Here is a 17,194-nt window from a genome sequence, read left to right as displayed (position 1 = left end):
TCAAGGTGCTCACTGTCTCTCTTCCTTCCTTTCGTTTGCATTGCTCACCACACGCACTGCCGTTACCCCTCCTCCGAATGAATTATATGCAAAACCGTCCTCTGACTCCATGTCCAGGAAACTGAAGCTGTAAAAGTGATTGACACTGAAGATGTTTTCAAGACTCATTTGATTTTCCTCTGAAATAGATGAGGAATGCCCAAATGGCTCCATGTTAAGTCTTTACGACAATAGGAGGAGCGTCAACAAACACCTGATGGCAATAAGTGAAAGGAGGAGAACGATCATTTTGCACATTGTTCAAACTAGACAGCAAGCACTTGTCTGGCCAGCCATCTGTGTTGGGATTCACTTAACTAGGGTAGCTATCACAGCACTGATATCAACTGCCAAGCTAGTCACCATCAGTTGCCTTTACATTTAATGGAGAGAAGTAGGCGCTTCAAGATGAAAATCATCTCACCATAAAGTAGGTGTCCAAAAGAGATCTAAAACTGTCCCAGAAATGCTTTTTTCTGTCTGCTGATTATACAAGAATGCAAGACGACTGTCTCAGATACATGGACCTAATGTAGATGAATTGAATCTCACCCTTTTTAGGTTGATTGTCCTGCTGATACACATTTTTTTACTTATGTAAATTTTTTACTTCACTTTTTACTTTACTGTCACAGCCTTGTTTGCTGCAAGTGAGAAATGATTAACACCTGGTAATCTCCTGTAAAGTTAATTCTGAAAATGAAAAAAATGTTGACGTTCAGTTTTCTCATGACAGTGAGTGGCACTTATTAGCCCATTGTTTATCACACATTTACAAATATACCCTGGCAATAATACCTTTCCTGAAAGAATGACTAAATCACAATGTGACTGAGAAAATGATTTTAGACCTGTTATCATTATCTGAATTAAAATATTATTTATTCTTACAATGTTATTACAACAAGGATATCATGGGACCAACACTTATGCTGACTTTCAACACATTCTGAGTAGGTTTTGTTCAGTGACTACTCAAAGCCTAAATGTCTGTCAGAAGTCTGCTCCATCCATGTCTGGATTGTGACCGCTCAGCAGGGGGAAATGAACCTCTGCCCCAGATTATGTGTAGTCTGACAAGCTCCTGTGACAGCATCTAAATTTTACAGCTCCTTACACATAGAAAGTAGCAATGTTATGAACTGTGTACTTTCCTCTTATTTTATATTTTCCCATCCTATTCCAGAAATGCATGACAAATCTGAAGAGAAAGAATTTTTTTTACACTTACCTCAAAGGAGGAGAAAAGCCTCAATACTTCCCTTTGAAACACATCACCATATTCAGGGCCTAATCCTTTTTCACTATATTACCATTGAGACATGGGGTTGAAAGAAAATACAGTTTACAGCTAATGCTCACTACTAATTTTGAAGGGCTTTCCATCTTCAATGGTCTTTGCGAACAGTGGCTGTATGGTGTGACAGAAACTTCTGGAGAGGTCAAAATAGCAGGCAAAGGTTGTTTCGGAGAGAAGAAAAAGTGGTTTGGGTTGCTACACCTTGTTACTTCTGACTGGAGCATTTGTCATTGCAGAGACTAGTCTGCTGTGATTAACTGATCTGACTGTAACAATTTTCTAAATTTTCTACAATTTCTGGATAATGGACCAAATCTTGGTCAAGAAGTTCTTTAGTTTTGCAAGAGTTCCCGACATTAGAAGGAGCCACTAGCAATCTCCCAAGATACATCCAACCATCTTTAACATTTCTCAGGAGAGGGCAGAGGAGAAAAGATATATTTAAGACCCCTTTATAGACCTTCATACTGTGCAGCCATCCAGGTTATGTCCAGGGATGGACATACTCTACTGTGTATCAACCATCAGAGTCTCTCAGGGTAATTTGCATGAATCCTGATTATTGTACCCTCTTTCCCCTACACAATCCTGTTATATAGAACAATATTACAGCCTATCTCTCCGTTAATCTCACTGTTCCCAAATAAGATATGATTTTTCATTGCCTAAGTCCATGTACAACCACTTAAACTGATACAAAAAAATGTGTGGTAAACACTATTAAATCAGAATTCTTCTCTTGCTGCTCTCAGTAAGGGTATCTCCTCTGGCCACTGACACTCATGGATAACTGTAACCACATGTATGTGACTATTTACTCCTCATGGTATGGTCTAAGCTCAGCATCTGAAGCCATCACTGAAGGGTGTTTGTTCGTTTTATTTCATATTGTTCTGAAATCTGAGTCACCTTGAGAAAGGTTATACTGAGACACAGGCTTTATATTGACTTGTTTTCTCACAAGAGGCTTTTGCCTCACCTGGGACATTAGAGAAAACAGTTGTCTGTTCAATGAATTGCATCCTTTTTATGAAAACCTTGGAACTGCAGACAAACACAGGCAATTATCATTAACCTGGTGATGCTAATTCTAGCCACAGAGTAAGCTGATTTGGCTACAAAAAGGAGCATGACAAGAGGTATTTTCCAGTGCCAGAACATTGATGATGTTCAGGGTAATTCATGACCCTGAAACGCATCCTGTAATTTAAGGAGATTAAAAGACCAGAAGAGTCAGGTCTTCTTGAAACACTGTTAATAGACACTCCCAACTCACCAGCCTTTGGGCTTACAAAGAAACACAAGTCTGAAACACATGTCATAAATCACAGCTCTGCACTGTCGGAGAGCTTGTAAGCGCTCCAAACGTGGGTGTCCAGGAAGGCCATATCATAGTGTTGAAACCATATTACAGCACCACCAGCAAGACTGCTGCGCAAAGACTACCTCTACCTGAATAGTGGCTTCTTGAATATTCCCAGTGTGTGTGCTTTGTATGTGTGAGGGAGAAATGGGAGAGCAGGGAGAGAGAGTTTAATGTGGAAATTCTGGTGTTCGAGTTTTAGTGAAGAACTGCAAGTGGGAGATGACACTAAAGACTTTATTTCTTCAAGAAACACAACTGGAATCAAATTAGATATGCACATTTCACTGGGAATAGCTCACAGATAATTCTCCATGGCCACACACACTTCATTCAGTCCTGAGTTAATTTTGCATTTTGTTAGCCTCCAAGGATAGCTTAACTTTGGTTCTCTTTTAAGAATGTAATGAATAGCTAAAAAAGTAGTTATGTGTGTGAATGTGAAAGAGAAAATATTTATTTCTTTTAAAAAAGAGAGAGAAATAGGAAATGAGATTTTATTCTGGATTCTCTTGAGGAAACTGTTGGTAAAAAATCTCTTGATTTAGGACAATTTACTGTAAAGTCCGGATTAAACATATTCACAGGTCTAAACGACAACTTGGTATGCTCAAAAAGCAAAATTTTCAACACATGCAAATCAACATCTCACTTGCAAAACTGATTTCTTTACACCAGCTGAAAATCTGCTTTCACAGTTCAGTGATATTAAAGATATCAGAGTAAAACCTGAATTCTCCACAAATAGGAAAATTAAAGAAAGTTTTGTAAAGCAAGGCTGTATATTTGAGATGAAATGTGTTTGTTTAACCTATCATTGGAGGCACTATCCTTACAGAGAAAGATGAGAATATTGTGTGAGCATAACTGCATGATCTTGAGGACAGGAAGAATTGAAATCAAATTAATTTAACAGAGTGAATTGCCAGGCTATATGCTGCGAGAAGGATAGTAAGAATTTTTGCTTTTAGAATCAGGACTGATAGAGATGAAGCTAATAATCTGGGGTGTATTCATCATTTGCCAATTATGGCAAGCTATCAGTTTAATGTGGATATTTCTAAGATCTGTGTGAAATAAGGAAGAGCAGCTGTCGTTCAATGTACTACTAACATGCCATCTTAACTATTGGGCATGGTTATGGGAACTGAAAAACCAAAAGGGAGAAAGCACAAAGAGGGACTACTACAGTGACTGGAGAACGAAGAATCCATCGTACCAAAGGAGAACTAAGCAGCTGGGCATATTTAGCCCAGCAAAATGAAAGGTGAGAGGATATGACAAGCATTTTGAGAGGGTAAACACCAGGAATTAACACAGGTTACTTAAGCTAAAGAACAATATTGGTAGAAGATAAAGTAGGTATGCGATGGCTGGGAACTGAACTGTAAATAGACTGAACATTAGAAAGACATTTTATAAGCGCAGAAGAATAAGGTCCTACAACTGCCTTGGTGGAGTAATCACAGGAGCAAAACAAAGCTGACACGGCTGAGTTTTCAATGTTGTTCACATGTCACGTTTGCCTGAAAAAAAGGAGGGGGAACTCTGTGTCTTGAGATGTATCTTCCTGCCAATGTCCTGAAGTCTACAGCAGCTTTTAAAACTTTGTTTTTGGATAATTCAATTTCAGAAGAAAGGATGTGAGCCATATATAATCTGACTCCTGAGAACTGAATTAGAAATGAGGTGGACCATGAAGGATACCACTGACTTGATTGGGCAAAAGGCCTCAGTATGTTGGCCTGGAATAAACTAGCTAACTGGAACTAGCTAAAATAATGGATCAGAAATGAGAGGAATACCTGCAAAATCAGGACCTCCAACACAAGCCGGGAAGCCAAGCAGAAGGAAGTGCTACCTAAATAAAGGTAGGATCAGAGCATTTGGATAAGAAGAGTAATGCACATATCAAGAACTGAAAATAATTTTGAACTTAATTAAAATAAAAAGTAGTAAAATTGTACTTGTTTTCAATAATGCTTTTCTTTTTGCATTTTTATGCTGAAGGAAAGATGTATTGAAACAAGCAGAATAAGTCACTCTTTTTTTTTTCTTTCTTTCAGTCCAACCAATACTACAGTTATTGAAAATCCTGGGTCATTTTGCAGATGTGAATGCAATTTTTATGGATTACTTCTAAAATGAAGCAAAGCAACCCCCAAACTGAATAAGAAAAGGTTTCCCTGAAAGTTCATATAGAATTTCACAATAAATAAATAAGTAAATCGGCCTCACTTTAGTTTTGTCAACATTTGTGACAATTGGTCTTCAGTTCCTGTGTAATATTTAATGCTATGCAGAACTTTCAAATTTGGCACCTTGTTGCTTCTCTGCTTTTCTCCTTCTGGTAAAAACTTTTTTTTTTTTTTTTTTTTTTTAAACATATCCATGGGTAACTATCCATGGGATGTTATTCTTAAAAATAAAAATAAAACTAGTTAAATGTCAGGATTCAACAGATTTTGTCATGCTAAGGGACACCTGTGGTGTCCCCCAGGGGTCAGTACTGGGTCCAGTATTGTTCAACTTCTTCATCAATGACCTGGATGAAGGGACAGAGTGCACCGTCAGCAAGTCTGCCGACGATACAAAGCTGGGAGGAGTGGCTGATACACCAGAGGGCTGTGCTGCCATTCAGAGAGACCTGGACAGGCTGGAGAGGTTGGGCAGAGAGGAACCTCATGAAGTTCAACCAAGGCAAGTGCAAGGTCCTGCACCTGGGGAGGAATAACCCCATGCACCAGTACAGGTTGGGGGTTGACCTGCTGGAAAGCAGCTCTGCGGAGAACGACCTGGGAGTGCTGGTGGACACCAAGTTAAGCATGAGGCAGCAATTTGCCCTTGTGGCCAAGAAGGCCAATGGTATCCTGGGCTGCATCAGGAAGAGTGTTGCCAGCAGGTCGAGGGAGGTGATTCTCCCCCTCTACTCAGCCCTGGTGAGGCCACATCTGGAGTACTGCGTCCAGTTCTGGGCTCCCCAGTACAAGAGGGACGTGGCCCTACTGGAGCAAGTCCAGCGAAGGGCTACAAAGATGATGAGGGGACTGGAGCATCTCTCTTATGAGGAAAGGCTGAGAGAGCTGGGCCTGTTTAGCCTGGAGAAGAGAAGGCTGAGAGGAGATCTTATCAACGTGTACAAGTATCTTAAGGGAGGGTGTTGAGAGGATGGGACCAGACTCTTTTCAGTGGTGCCGAGCGACAGGACGCGAGGCAATGGGCACAAACTGAAACACAGACACTTCCATCTGAACATGAGGAAAAACTTCTTCACTGTGAGGGTGACAGAGCACTGGAGCAGGTTGCCCAGAGAGGTTGTGGAGTCTCCTTCTCTGGAGATATTCAAAAGCCGCCTGGACGAGATCCTGTGCAACATGCTCTAGGTGACCCTGCTTGAGCAGGGGGGATGGACTAGATGATCTCCAGAGGTCCCTTCCAATCTCAGCAATTCTTGTGATTCTGTGTGATTCTGTGACACCTGACAGAGAAAAAGATTTAGCTGAAATTTGGTTTCTGAATTTTCCACTTTTCAAAATAACCATCAAACTGTACTGGTCACTGAAGATACTTATTTTGCATGTATGCAGATTCATTTTATGAGCAAAACTTTTTTTAGACTTCCAGTCATAGCTCTCTGGATGTTCTGAGCAGCATTTGTCTCAGTCACTGGAAATGACTTCCTGAAAAAGGTGCATACACTATTGACTTCAGAAACATTTGAGCTTGAATGACAAAGGAGTACTTTGCGGATGGGATCTTATGACTCCAACCAAGACTATTCATCGTATATGGCAGGTAACATTGAAGAAACTGTGTGAAAGTGGCTATTTCATGTGGGACTGTTTTTCCCTTGCGTTCTAAACATGATGATGCAAAAACTTCTTAACAGTTCCTGGGAGTTAACATTCCATGGGAGTTAATGCAATCTGCTTGGAAGATTCCTCACTTTTGGGTTGGAAGGTGACATTTTTTGTGCATCTAACATCTGCTCTGATGTTTTTCAGAATACTAATTGGGAAGATCTAAGTGGAATGGACACTATGCTCAAGGCAAGATACTCAACCAGTTTCTTTTCTGCATAATTCTGGTCTGTGCTGATACAGACTCTGGTCACTACCTGGCTACCATTGTAATTTTAAAGGTAGAGAAGTATGCAAGATTCAACCCAGGTTCCTGTTCAGTGCATCCACTTTCACATATTCTGTGATTCAAAGATGTGATCGAACAAGTCAAAGGCATCATGCCGGCTTACAGAGCAACAGCCTTCTACTAAGTAAAGTTCTTTGCTAGGCTTAACCTCATGAAAGACTAACCTTCTTCATATCCTGTAAACATCTTCACACAGAGATTTTTAAGGACATATCCATCACGGGATTCAAGGCTGGGCACCTCCTGATTTCTGTTCGGGCTTTGGGCATTACCCAGCCATCGGCCTTTGGCTCTGTCAGAGGCCCAGCTGTGCCTGCAGCTTTTGGAGTGCTAGAGGATGTTGGGGGGACAGAGACTGGTGTTTTGGACCTGAACCTCCTCCCAGCTCTGTCCAGGTGAGATGCCAAAGCCTTGCTTGCATGTACACACAAAAGGCACAAGCAACTGTAAGAGGAAAGTATTCTTCCATCTCCTGATCAGGAGACATGTGCAATACATCAGAGCTAAGAACCAGGCAGATGAATGATTCAACACCATTTGTTCTTCTGAAACATGGTTCAAAGTGTCACTAAATATTTTGTGCTTGGAAGACAAAGAGAATGACAACGAGGATACTTGCCTGAGCTGGGCTCAGTGGCTGATGCAGGCGGAAAGAGAGAAGGTCACTGAAAGATGAGCATGAAGATGACTGAGCATCACTTCCTAATGGTGGCACGTCTGGATAGGAGAAATAAAGAGAGGGGGATAAGAGCTGTTGTCATTCCACTAAATGACTTTGGCCAGTCTTGTCAGATAATAAAAGATTTAGAGAAATTAGGACCTGAACAAAAAGTCTGACTTACATGTCTGTATCTATCTTGCTCCTCCAAAGGCCAAGTATTCCCAGAACCACTTCCCAGAGCAAAGCATTGTCAACAAATGGTGCACAAAATACAAGCTTGTTTACCAAGTAATACAGCTTCCTCCCTCAGTTGCTATCATGGGAAAGCACTCTTGCTTAATTTGGAAAGGGAATTAAGAGATCTTCCATCCCATTTTTCCTTTCTTTAGGAGCATAGATCGTCCAAGAACATTGTATTTTATCACAAGTTGAGGGAGTTCTTGTTTGCTGTCTGAACCAGATCTGGATATTAATAGCACAATATTGCACTGGTACCTTCTCAGCTTCTTCTGTTTAAGGCACTGTTAAAAGGCCATAAAACCACAGTGACAGAGGACAAATCTCCCTCATGTACTGCTTTCTGAAATCAAACTGCTCTCTCTCTGTGACTGTGCTCTTTGCACTGCTACTTCTATTTTGAACACGTTTCCAAGGCAAAGAATCTTTTCTTTCCTTCAAGAAATTAATGCTGTTACAGATGTGCTGATACAGTTTCATACAGAGACAGAAAGTGACTTAATGAATAATATGAGTGCACCACACAGAAAGAGTGACTTCCAGCTGCGACAGGTCCAGCATGTCTCCTGCTGGCTCTGCTAGCAGGAGGCTCCATTTCAGCAGAGAGTCTATTACGTCCATACCAGGGACAGCCACCTCCTGGGGACTAAAACACTCCAGATTTGAGAGCTGGCCTTGGCAACAGTCCCTCACATAGGCGTTTCATCCAATCAATAGCAATGCCCACATGGGAGATTAACATTTCAGCCAGTATGTTCCTGCCATATCTTAATTGTCCCTGATGTCCCCAATTCATTTCAGGTCCCTGAAAGGTGGGTGCGGATAAATCTGGACAAGCTCCTCCTTCTTCTCTCTTCAAAACAGCACAGGCTCCCCAGAGCTGTCCCCCATCTTAACACTCCGACAACCTGTGAAAACTTCAATTGAGATAGATAATAAGTCCAAAATAGACCCAAAATTTAGGATTCTAAATACCTGGCTTTATGTTCAAAAGGACTGATCCCCTAAACAACAACAACAACAACAACAAAAATCCACCAAAAACATAACTCTCATATCTTAATATGTGTTAAGGAACTGTACATCAGGCTCGTTTCAGAAAATCTTAGCTCAAGAGGATTAACTAGAATAGGAAAGGTTAAGTCCGCTTTAATTTCTGGCAACAACTGTGATGAATTCATTAGCAGAGAAAATACACTAACTGAGCTCTGCAGAAAAAAAATAGCTTTTCCAGACATCCTAGTAGGGGAAGAAGGAAGATTCTGTCAAAAGTTATGTTTTTCCTTTTGGAAACAGTGACAGGAAATAGTTATTTTTCAGTTTAGTTGCCCTATATAAAATTGTGGTGTTTCTCAAAATCATCTGAAAGCTTTTGTTCGAGATCAGTTCTAAAAAAAAGTCATTGCATTATATTTCTTTATTATAACTTTTCTTACTGAAACCATAGTTTTGAAATTCATTATGTTGCATGGCCTAGGCTTTCTGGAGGAATATATTCCACACAAGATTTTCTTTCTGTGGTGAACACTTTCACATTTATAACCTAACTTCTATATCAAAATAAAACCTCAAAAATATGGATTTTTTTTGGAATAGAAATTCAGAATTTTCTCTGGCTTTTCTTATGAAACACCTTGAATTTGGTTAAAAAAAACCCTCAAACCTTACTTCTTCATGATGGTATGCTTGGACAAAGAGGGATCAAAAAAATTCCTAATAAAAGAGGCTGCTAATTTGCTTAATGCCTCTGGCCATGCTTCATTGACAATAAGAGCATCTAGAAACTAGGTCTACCCAATTTCTTACTATTGTAAAGAATATTAAAATAAACATACATTTTGAGGACAAATAAAGAAAAGCAGCACCCATCTGAGACTGAGCATTTCCATTTAAAAGTATTGCCTTAGAATAATTTTAAGTTGCAACACTGAATTTCTATGATCAAGCCATTTTTTTTAAACACATTAGATGGGGCAATCTTTCTGAGTTTTTCAGTTTGCAGGAAAATCCTGTCTTTCACTGTTCCATTCATATTAAGAAGAAAAAAAATACTTCTGAAGTCAGCTTTTCCCTCAAGAAAAGAAAATCCTAATTTTAAAATATCTTGACTATTCCTCAATTGTATAACACAGTTACTGAGGAGAGTCTTTTATCTTTCCAGAACGATACATCTCATATTCAAACTCTAAGGAATTAAAAATATTTCAATCGGACACCAGAACATTTTTTCCTGGGGTTTTTAAAACCCTTTTATATGACTTTGTGTTGTTTTTTTTACTGATGGTTTCCTCTTCTGCAGCCGCTAATCTTGAATGAATCATTGAACACTTGTAACATATTTAGATCGAACTAGTAAAGAACATTAATGACCCCCTTAAAATATATATATAAAATAGGATCAGTCTTGTTCTGTAAGTCTGTCTTGAGAGTAAAGTGGATAGCCAGCAGATAGCTACCAGTCCCATGCAGAATCAATCGTTCAGAGTTTTCTTCCCTTTTTCATGGTGCCTGCACAGTAGTTTCATACACTGTAATACATATTGCTTTTTCGTAATGGTACTGGCAATTCTACACTTAAATTCTGCATATTATTTGATAGCAGACCAACCTCTATCTTTAACTTGACTTGAGAACTGCAATGGAAGGGTGGATTTTGCCCCATGATCCCACACGCTAATCTGAATTATGCACAAAGCTGTTTGATTAAAAAAAATAAAATAAAAAAAATAACTGTACAAATATTTGAAGATCTGGAAAAAGAGAAGTTAATCAGTTATTTGCCAAGAGAAAAGATTTTTCTTTTTTAATAGACCAATAAAATAGCCATTTTGCTTTATTTTTCCCCTTTGGTTTTGTAGTCTAAACTGTAAAGATCAATTAATATATTTTCTCATTGGACTGTTTTGCAGTATGAATGAGCATGATGGGAGAGAACATCACCACAAGTAATGAGATCTAAATGGGAAAGGGACACATTTTGATGAGTATCAGAAATCAGAAATCTTAGAAACCTTTCTTCACAGTGAAATTTATTAGGCTTTGCAATATCTTTCTGAAGTAGAAAACTTATCTTTAGAGCATTTGTAACAACCGGCACAAGTGCTGTCTGCATCTCCTTCTGGAATTACCATTAGTCAGTGTGGTGCATATGCATTGGAAAGAGGTAATATTTATGAACAAAAAGGCCAGAAAAAAGCTAAACTTTTCCAGGTCTGATGGGTGGCCCATGAATCATATAATCCATGCTGGCTGGAAAGTTCTGTGAAAGTTTTAGTGAAAATGAAAATAAATCTTTACATTAATATTTTGTATTTTGCAGAAATCTTATTTTTTTTTCCACTGAGAAAAGGTTCATATTCACTTTCAATGCAAGAATGTTCGTATATTTGGTTTCCTTCCTACCCTCCTCATTTTCTTCTTTAAAGGTCAAGCAAAGGAAAAATGGAGAAATAACGATACAAAGGGGGAAAAAAATGTTATTTTGATTTTAGAAAATAGAAACAATCAGTCAAAAGTGTTAAAAAATCATATTAAAAAGTTATTCTTAAAAATATTTCATGTAACATGTTCAGCAGCTGTTGCTATTTTCCAGTAAAGAAGCCAGCTGTAGCAATGATTTTATTCATCTATTCCACATTACATATGGAGGATGATGCAATCTCACATGATTCCTCTTGGAGGGAACAGATCAGCACTCTAAATTCCTATGAAGTTGATTTTTCTTCTTTGCACATGTCCTGTATCTCCACAAGCTCAGCTGAACCCTATCTGTATCAAACATAGAAGACAAAAGGAGCACTAAGTGTTCAAATTTTAGAATATGAAATATCAAAAAAGAAACTCCACCTGCTCAGAAGAGTCAGCGAGAAATTGTTATCTCTATCCTGTTCAAACTTCGCTGGACTTTATTAATTTCACCAACAAGCTTTTCCATTAAGCATTCCTGTCTTGAACTCATTCCATTTTCGATCTCATTCACTTTCTTCCATGTTGATGATTTCTGTTTGCAACCGAAATGGTAGATAAAGTGAAATACTTGTTCCAGTGCAACATTCATCACTGTGCTTTTAAGTAGCTCCCTGCAAGTATGAACAATTGCAGAGTTCAAATCAGGTGAACCATGATGCACGTATTGAGCTCTGGGATTTATTGTAGACATCCTTACTTGTGTCTTGCACAGCTGGGCTGCAGACACAGCAGTATTGATGTCATCAGCAGGTCATTGTGCATGCACCCTCCATATATCTAAAGACTGCTTCTTAAGGTACACAGTGTCTTTGTGTGTACATGGCAGTCTCTGTCTTCTCCTTGGAGAAATGCCGTCCGCTGAAGTTATACATCTCTAAAGAGTAAGCATACACCATAAAAGACTTCCTCTCTTCATTGTCAGCAATATCTTTTTTTCTGTGTCTCCTCATTGTCAGCAGTGTCCTTTTTCAGTGTCTTTCTTTTTCAAGGCAGCTTCCCATGTACTGACTCTGTAACAGTCAGCGACTATGTGATACTATCTCCCCATACAATAATGCAACCTGCTTATTTAAAATGAGCAACAACTTCCCTTTGGTGAGGTCTACTGGAAACCTAAGGACTGCAGCTGTGGTGAAATTCATCTATTATTGAAACCAGTTAAAGCATACTTATAATCTTCAGTATAAAGTTTGGAATGTGCTGAAGTGTTGCATTCATTAACTTTATGAAGAGCTCTGGACTGGAGCGAATTCTGCCTTGATTAATTGTAGGTCGCCTCACTTCAATAGCTGGGAATGCAATGACTTGAACTTTCTGCCAGTATTACAGTTACATCTTTAGAATACATGGAGAATTATTATTTCCTAGGCTTGATTTTCTTCCTCACTGTTTCGTCTTAGGTAACAATACTGTGGACATATCCTGTTTTCAGACTTCTCCGATTAACTCCATGGGACTCTGGGCAGGTGGTATAGTATTTGTGCAGTCTGGTTGAATGAAGGTATTTATAAGAAGCAAGAGCCTAAGACAGCAACATTTGCAGTGGATATCTACACTAGTAGCTCTAATCAGAGGAGTTTAAAACACACAGGGCTGCATACTTTATATTGTGCTTGAATTTGTCATTCTTGGGCTATTCTGTTTCAGTGCAATATTCACCAACAGGAGAACCTGACTGCCTTGAGAAGCACAACCTTTCGTGATCCAAAGGGTTTGTGCAACATCATCCCTCGTAGGAGTATTTCCACTAACTCAATGTGCTTAGGGTCAGATCTCAACTGTTTAAATATTACACGACTTGCTCATTAGAAAGGCTGCATCTCACACAAAGATAAGGCAGCCCAGGCATGGCTGATGAAATTGTATTAACTGATACTCCCTTTTCTTAAGAGAAACAAGCACCTCTCCTTTCCTTGCAAGGCTATTATACTCATACCTCTGCCTTCATATTGTATTATGGTCTCTGCAGAATCCAAAGTCTCAGGCTATCTGACAGTGAGAAAAATCCCCAGGTGCCCCTAAAAGAACATAAATACACTAGGTGAGTATACCACTTAGTATTCCTCATGCCTAATTATCCAGAAATCTATAATAATACTGCATGTCTTTGGCTCTGAAGTCAATTGCTCTTACAGATTCTTCAATTCGAAAGCTGACTGTGCATTAACTTTTCTAGCTATTCTCCTCTCAGGTTGTTTCTCCTCCTCTTAAATTTCATTTCCCTTATATTTGTGTCTGTATATATAAGTATATATACGTATGTATGTACATACTCTGCCCCTCACAAGACTATTTTTTGCCTGGATCCAAACTACATAGCAATTTAAGTTTAATAGACTAGCAAACTTTCTTCCTTAGTGACAGAAGTAGTTCTTTTTACAAGAGGAAGAGAAAGAAGAATATTGCATTAATGAAGCAAGCAAATGTGTAATAAGGGCACCAGGTAGGTAGGAATAAATGAAATACTCACAGATATATGTGCATAATTTATGAGAACTGTTAAAAAGATAATCATATAATATTGCATGCCCTATGTCATTATTTTCCATAAAGACAAAGAAGAATAAAGCCAACTGGTTTTAATTCTCACTCTTTTTATCATATGATTGAGTCTGTTACTCATTCCACAAAGCAGCAAAGAACATTATGGCACAGAGCAATAAATTAGATCATATTTCAGAGAACACCTTTAGCTGAATAAACAGCCACATGCAGAAGAGTGTGTTACCCTCACAGACAGACAAAAAGCTGCCCCTGAAGTTAGGGTGTATTTTGAAAAAGGATCAAACTTCTTGTGAGAATACATAAAATACATAAGTATATAAATAAGTGTGTATGAATTCACATGAACACATGTGTACAGAAATGTAACAGGGGCAAAGTAAATACAAAAAAATATTTTGAGTAGAAACACTACAAATTTATCTAATAAACTCTGTTCTTAGAGAACCTTGCAGACTTTAGAGAACAAACGCACTAGTCTGATATAAATCATGACCTTTAGATAGACATCTGCATTACGCCAAAATTCAATTTCTTTGATTCTGGAGATTGAGTTTAGAGACTTTCCTACTAGAGAGGGAAAGTCCTTTCCACTGCGCAGCTTCGTGAAGAAAGGGGCACATCAGCCCTTTGGGCAGTGCACCGAGGCAGCCATGTACGACAACCTGGAAGCACAAAAAGGAAGCAATGATCTGATTTCTTGACTACAGTGATTTGTGCAGTTTCCTCCAAAGTGTTGACAAATTCATCCACAGATTTCTGTTTTTATAAATGGGTGACATGGAAATACCTGGTATCACGGTTCCCTACTGCACCTTTGCATCACTATAGCAGATTCTTGCTTAGACAATTCAGTATTTGCAGGCAAAGAGAAGCAAGATGAATCACACCTTAAGCAAACAGTCTCTCCTCTCTGCTACGTATAACATTGTATTCTCAGATATTCCTCTTTGGAGGAAAAAGGCTCTGAGGACTTTACCAGCCTCACATTTTCAAAAACATTATTCACTTTGTTGGATAAGTGAAATGCGTCCAATGGTTTCCAATGGACCATCTTCCCACTCCCATTGCTTTCGAAAACGTGCACAGGGAAGTTGTAACTTACAGAGAAACTCTTTCTATCCTCAGACCAGCAGAAGATATAAAATAACAAAGAAAAACAATCCCACAGAAATCAAGAAATTAATGTCTTGCCTTTGATGGCAGAAGACTGGACTCAGTGACAGAGAACACTCCTTGCAGTCATGTTGCTATGATTAATTGCTCTGTGTCAGTAATTTATTTCTGCAGTTGGTTTAAAAAAAAAAAAAAGTGGGTGATTACATTCTTTTCCCTCAAATGTTTTCCTGCTTTTGTCAAACTTTGATTTTTTTTTTGATTTGTTGGTTAATTAATCAAAATAAGTCAAGACAGTTTCTTAAATACTTTCCCCCAGTATTTTCTCAAATTTGAAAATGTCAGATTCCTCATTGTGTCAACATATTGAAATATGAAAGAAAAAATTGCTCTCAGTCAAACTTCATCTTTTTTAGCTCTAAATTTTGATTATTGTGAAAATGGGCAAAAGTAGAATTAGTGTCAGTTCTGGGAATGTGCCAAGCAGTAAGATTTATGAGACTTTGCAACTTTTTCTTTAGGGAAGTAGATCAATCTTCACAGGCAAAGGATAGATGAATTACAAGAGACAATGTAAAGAGAATTTGCCCATCAATGGAGATGAGTATGATATAAGATCATAAGACTGCTTTTTTTTTTTTTCCTACTCCTTTTTCTTCCAAAATGGAACTTAGAAGAAAAACAGAAATCCTTCCTGAAGTTTTTTTTATAGCTGTATTTTCCTATTTATCAGACAGGGAAATAGACACAGATAGAACAAGTACAAGAGCAATAGCAAACATATCCATACAGAATGGTTTAGATGAGATTAGTTGGTAGACTTCTCTCAGATCCCTAGCTGGGATTTTCAGAAGTTATTGCCATCAGTTTGACCTTTGTCCTCTTCAAGAGTCACAGTAAAGCTCAAGAGCTTCCATCAGATTGTTGTTAATGTGATGAGACTTTTAAGAGTCACCTTCTGAAGACATCACAACGCTGCCACCAACTTCAAGAGAGATTTAAGTAAAAAAGATTCTCAGCAAATTAGTATCTTGCTTATGATTTAGTATGTGGTTTGTGAATTACGGATGTGGATTCCAGGAGAAGACCCCCATTCCTGCTTCATTATTTTTTCATTGTTGTTTTTATGCCTTTTATCACATAGCAAACAATATGGTACCAGCACAGGGGGAGAAAAAAAGAAAAGCATTTTTTCTTTTTTTTTTTTCTTCCAGAGAAGAAAGAAAAGGGGGAAATGCAAACCAGTTGGATTAGCTTTTTTGAAGAGAATTAACAGTAAGATGTGAAGACTTCTGAACAGGAACACCAGACCGGAGACAGACACTTTCATTTTGCAGAAAGCTTTACATGTGCTTTGGCCCACTGCCACAGCACATTCTTTTAGAATAGCATTCTTCCCTCCCTCCTCTTTTCCCTTTTTTTGGTCTTTCTCCCTCTCCTCTCTGCTCCACTCCTCAAATTATGGGCCAAATCTCCTTCAGGGGGAAGCTCACTGAATTGAAGGTGCTACTTTAAGATAACTGCAGACCAAGCTTATATCAAACTGCAGCTTCACATTCTTCAGGGTTATTTTGAAATAGATATTTTCAGTACTTCTCAGGATCAGGACCATCATTCCCTCAGCTTTTAAATAATTTTAACACCAGGTTATATTACATGTAACAGTATAGCATGCACCTAGGAGCATAAAAGGCATTTTTGTAGGCCAGTGAACTATCTGTGATCCTTCCGTACCTGGTAAACTGTTATTAAACCCATATAGACATCCAGGGTTGGAGACTCTTCTTAGCAGCCTAGAATGTCCTAAGCATAGACACTGCTCTTGGGCATCCCTTGACTCAAGGGATTTCAGGATCTGTACAAATTCCATCCCAATATCTGCCACCTTTTCCAAAGGCTTGTGCCCTACCGAAAAAAGCTCCCCCAGCTCTGAGCAGCAGGTAGGCACAGTGACCCTTGAGGTCCCTCCCACGCTGAGTGTTTCTGCAAGTCTGTGAACACCTTTCCTCCCTTCCTGCTCCCTTCTTCACCTGCTCTTTGCACATTTCCCTCTTCACACCACCTCCCAAACTTAAAAAAACCCACACTTTTTGTCCTGAGCACATAGGCACTGTGGTCAGCTACTCTTTAAGAGATCAATTTTGTAGATTCTAGTCCCAATCCAAAGCAGTACTGAAATGTGTTCTGGATGTCACCGAAATATCCCTGTACTTAAGTTATGAAATTTGCTAGATAAATGTCTAAATGTTTCATTAGTAGACAGATGGACAGGGCTTGGATTTTTGAATCAGCTTTCCTATAGTTTTCCCTCTTATCAAATATTTCCCTTCTCAGATTTCAGAGAAAATTGAGTTATATT

This window comes from Apteryx mantelli, chromosome Z (assembly GCF_036417845.1).
Source record: "Apteryx mantelli isolate bAptMan1 chromosome Z, bAptMan1.hap1, whole genome shotgun sequence".
NCBI classification, from domain to species: domain Eukaryota; kingdom Metazoa; phylum Chordata; class Aves; order Apterygiformes; family Apterygidae; genus Apteryx; species Apteryx mantelli.
The sequence above is the reverse complement of the archived record's forward strand: the minus strand, read 5'-3'. Positions refer to the sequence as shown.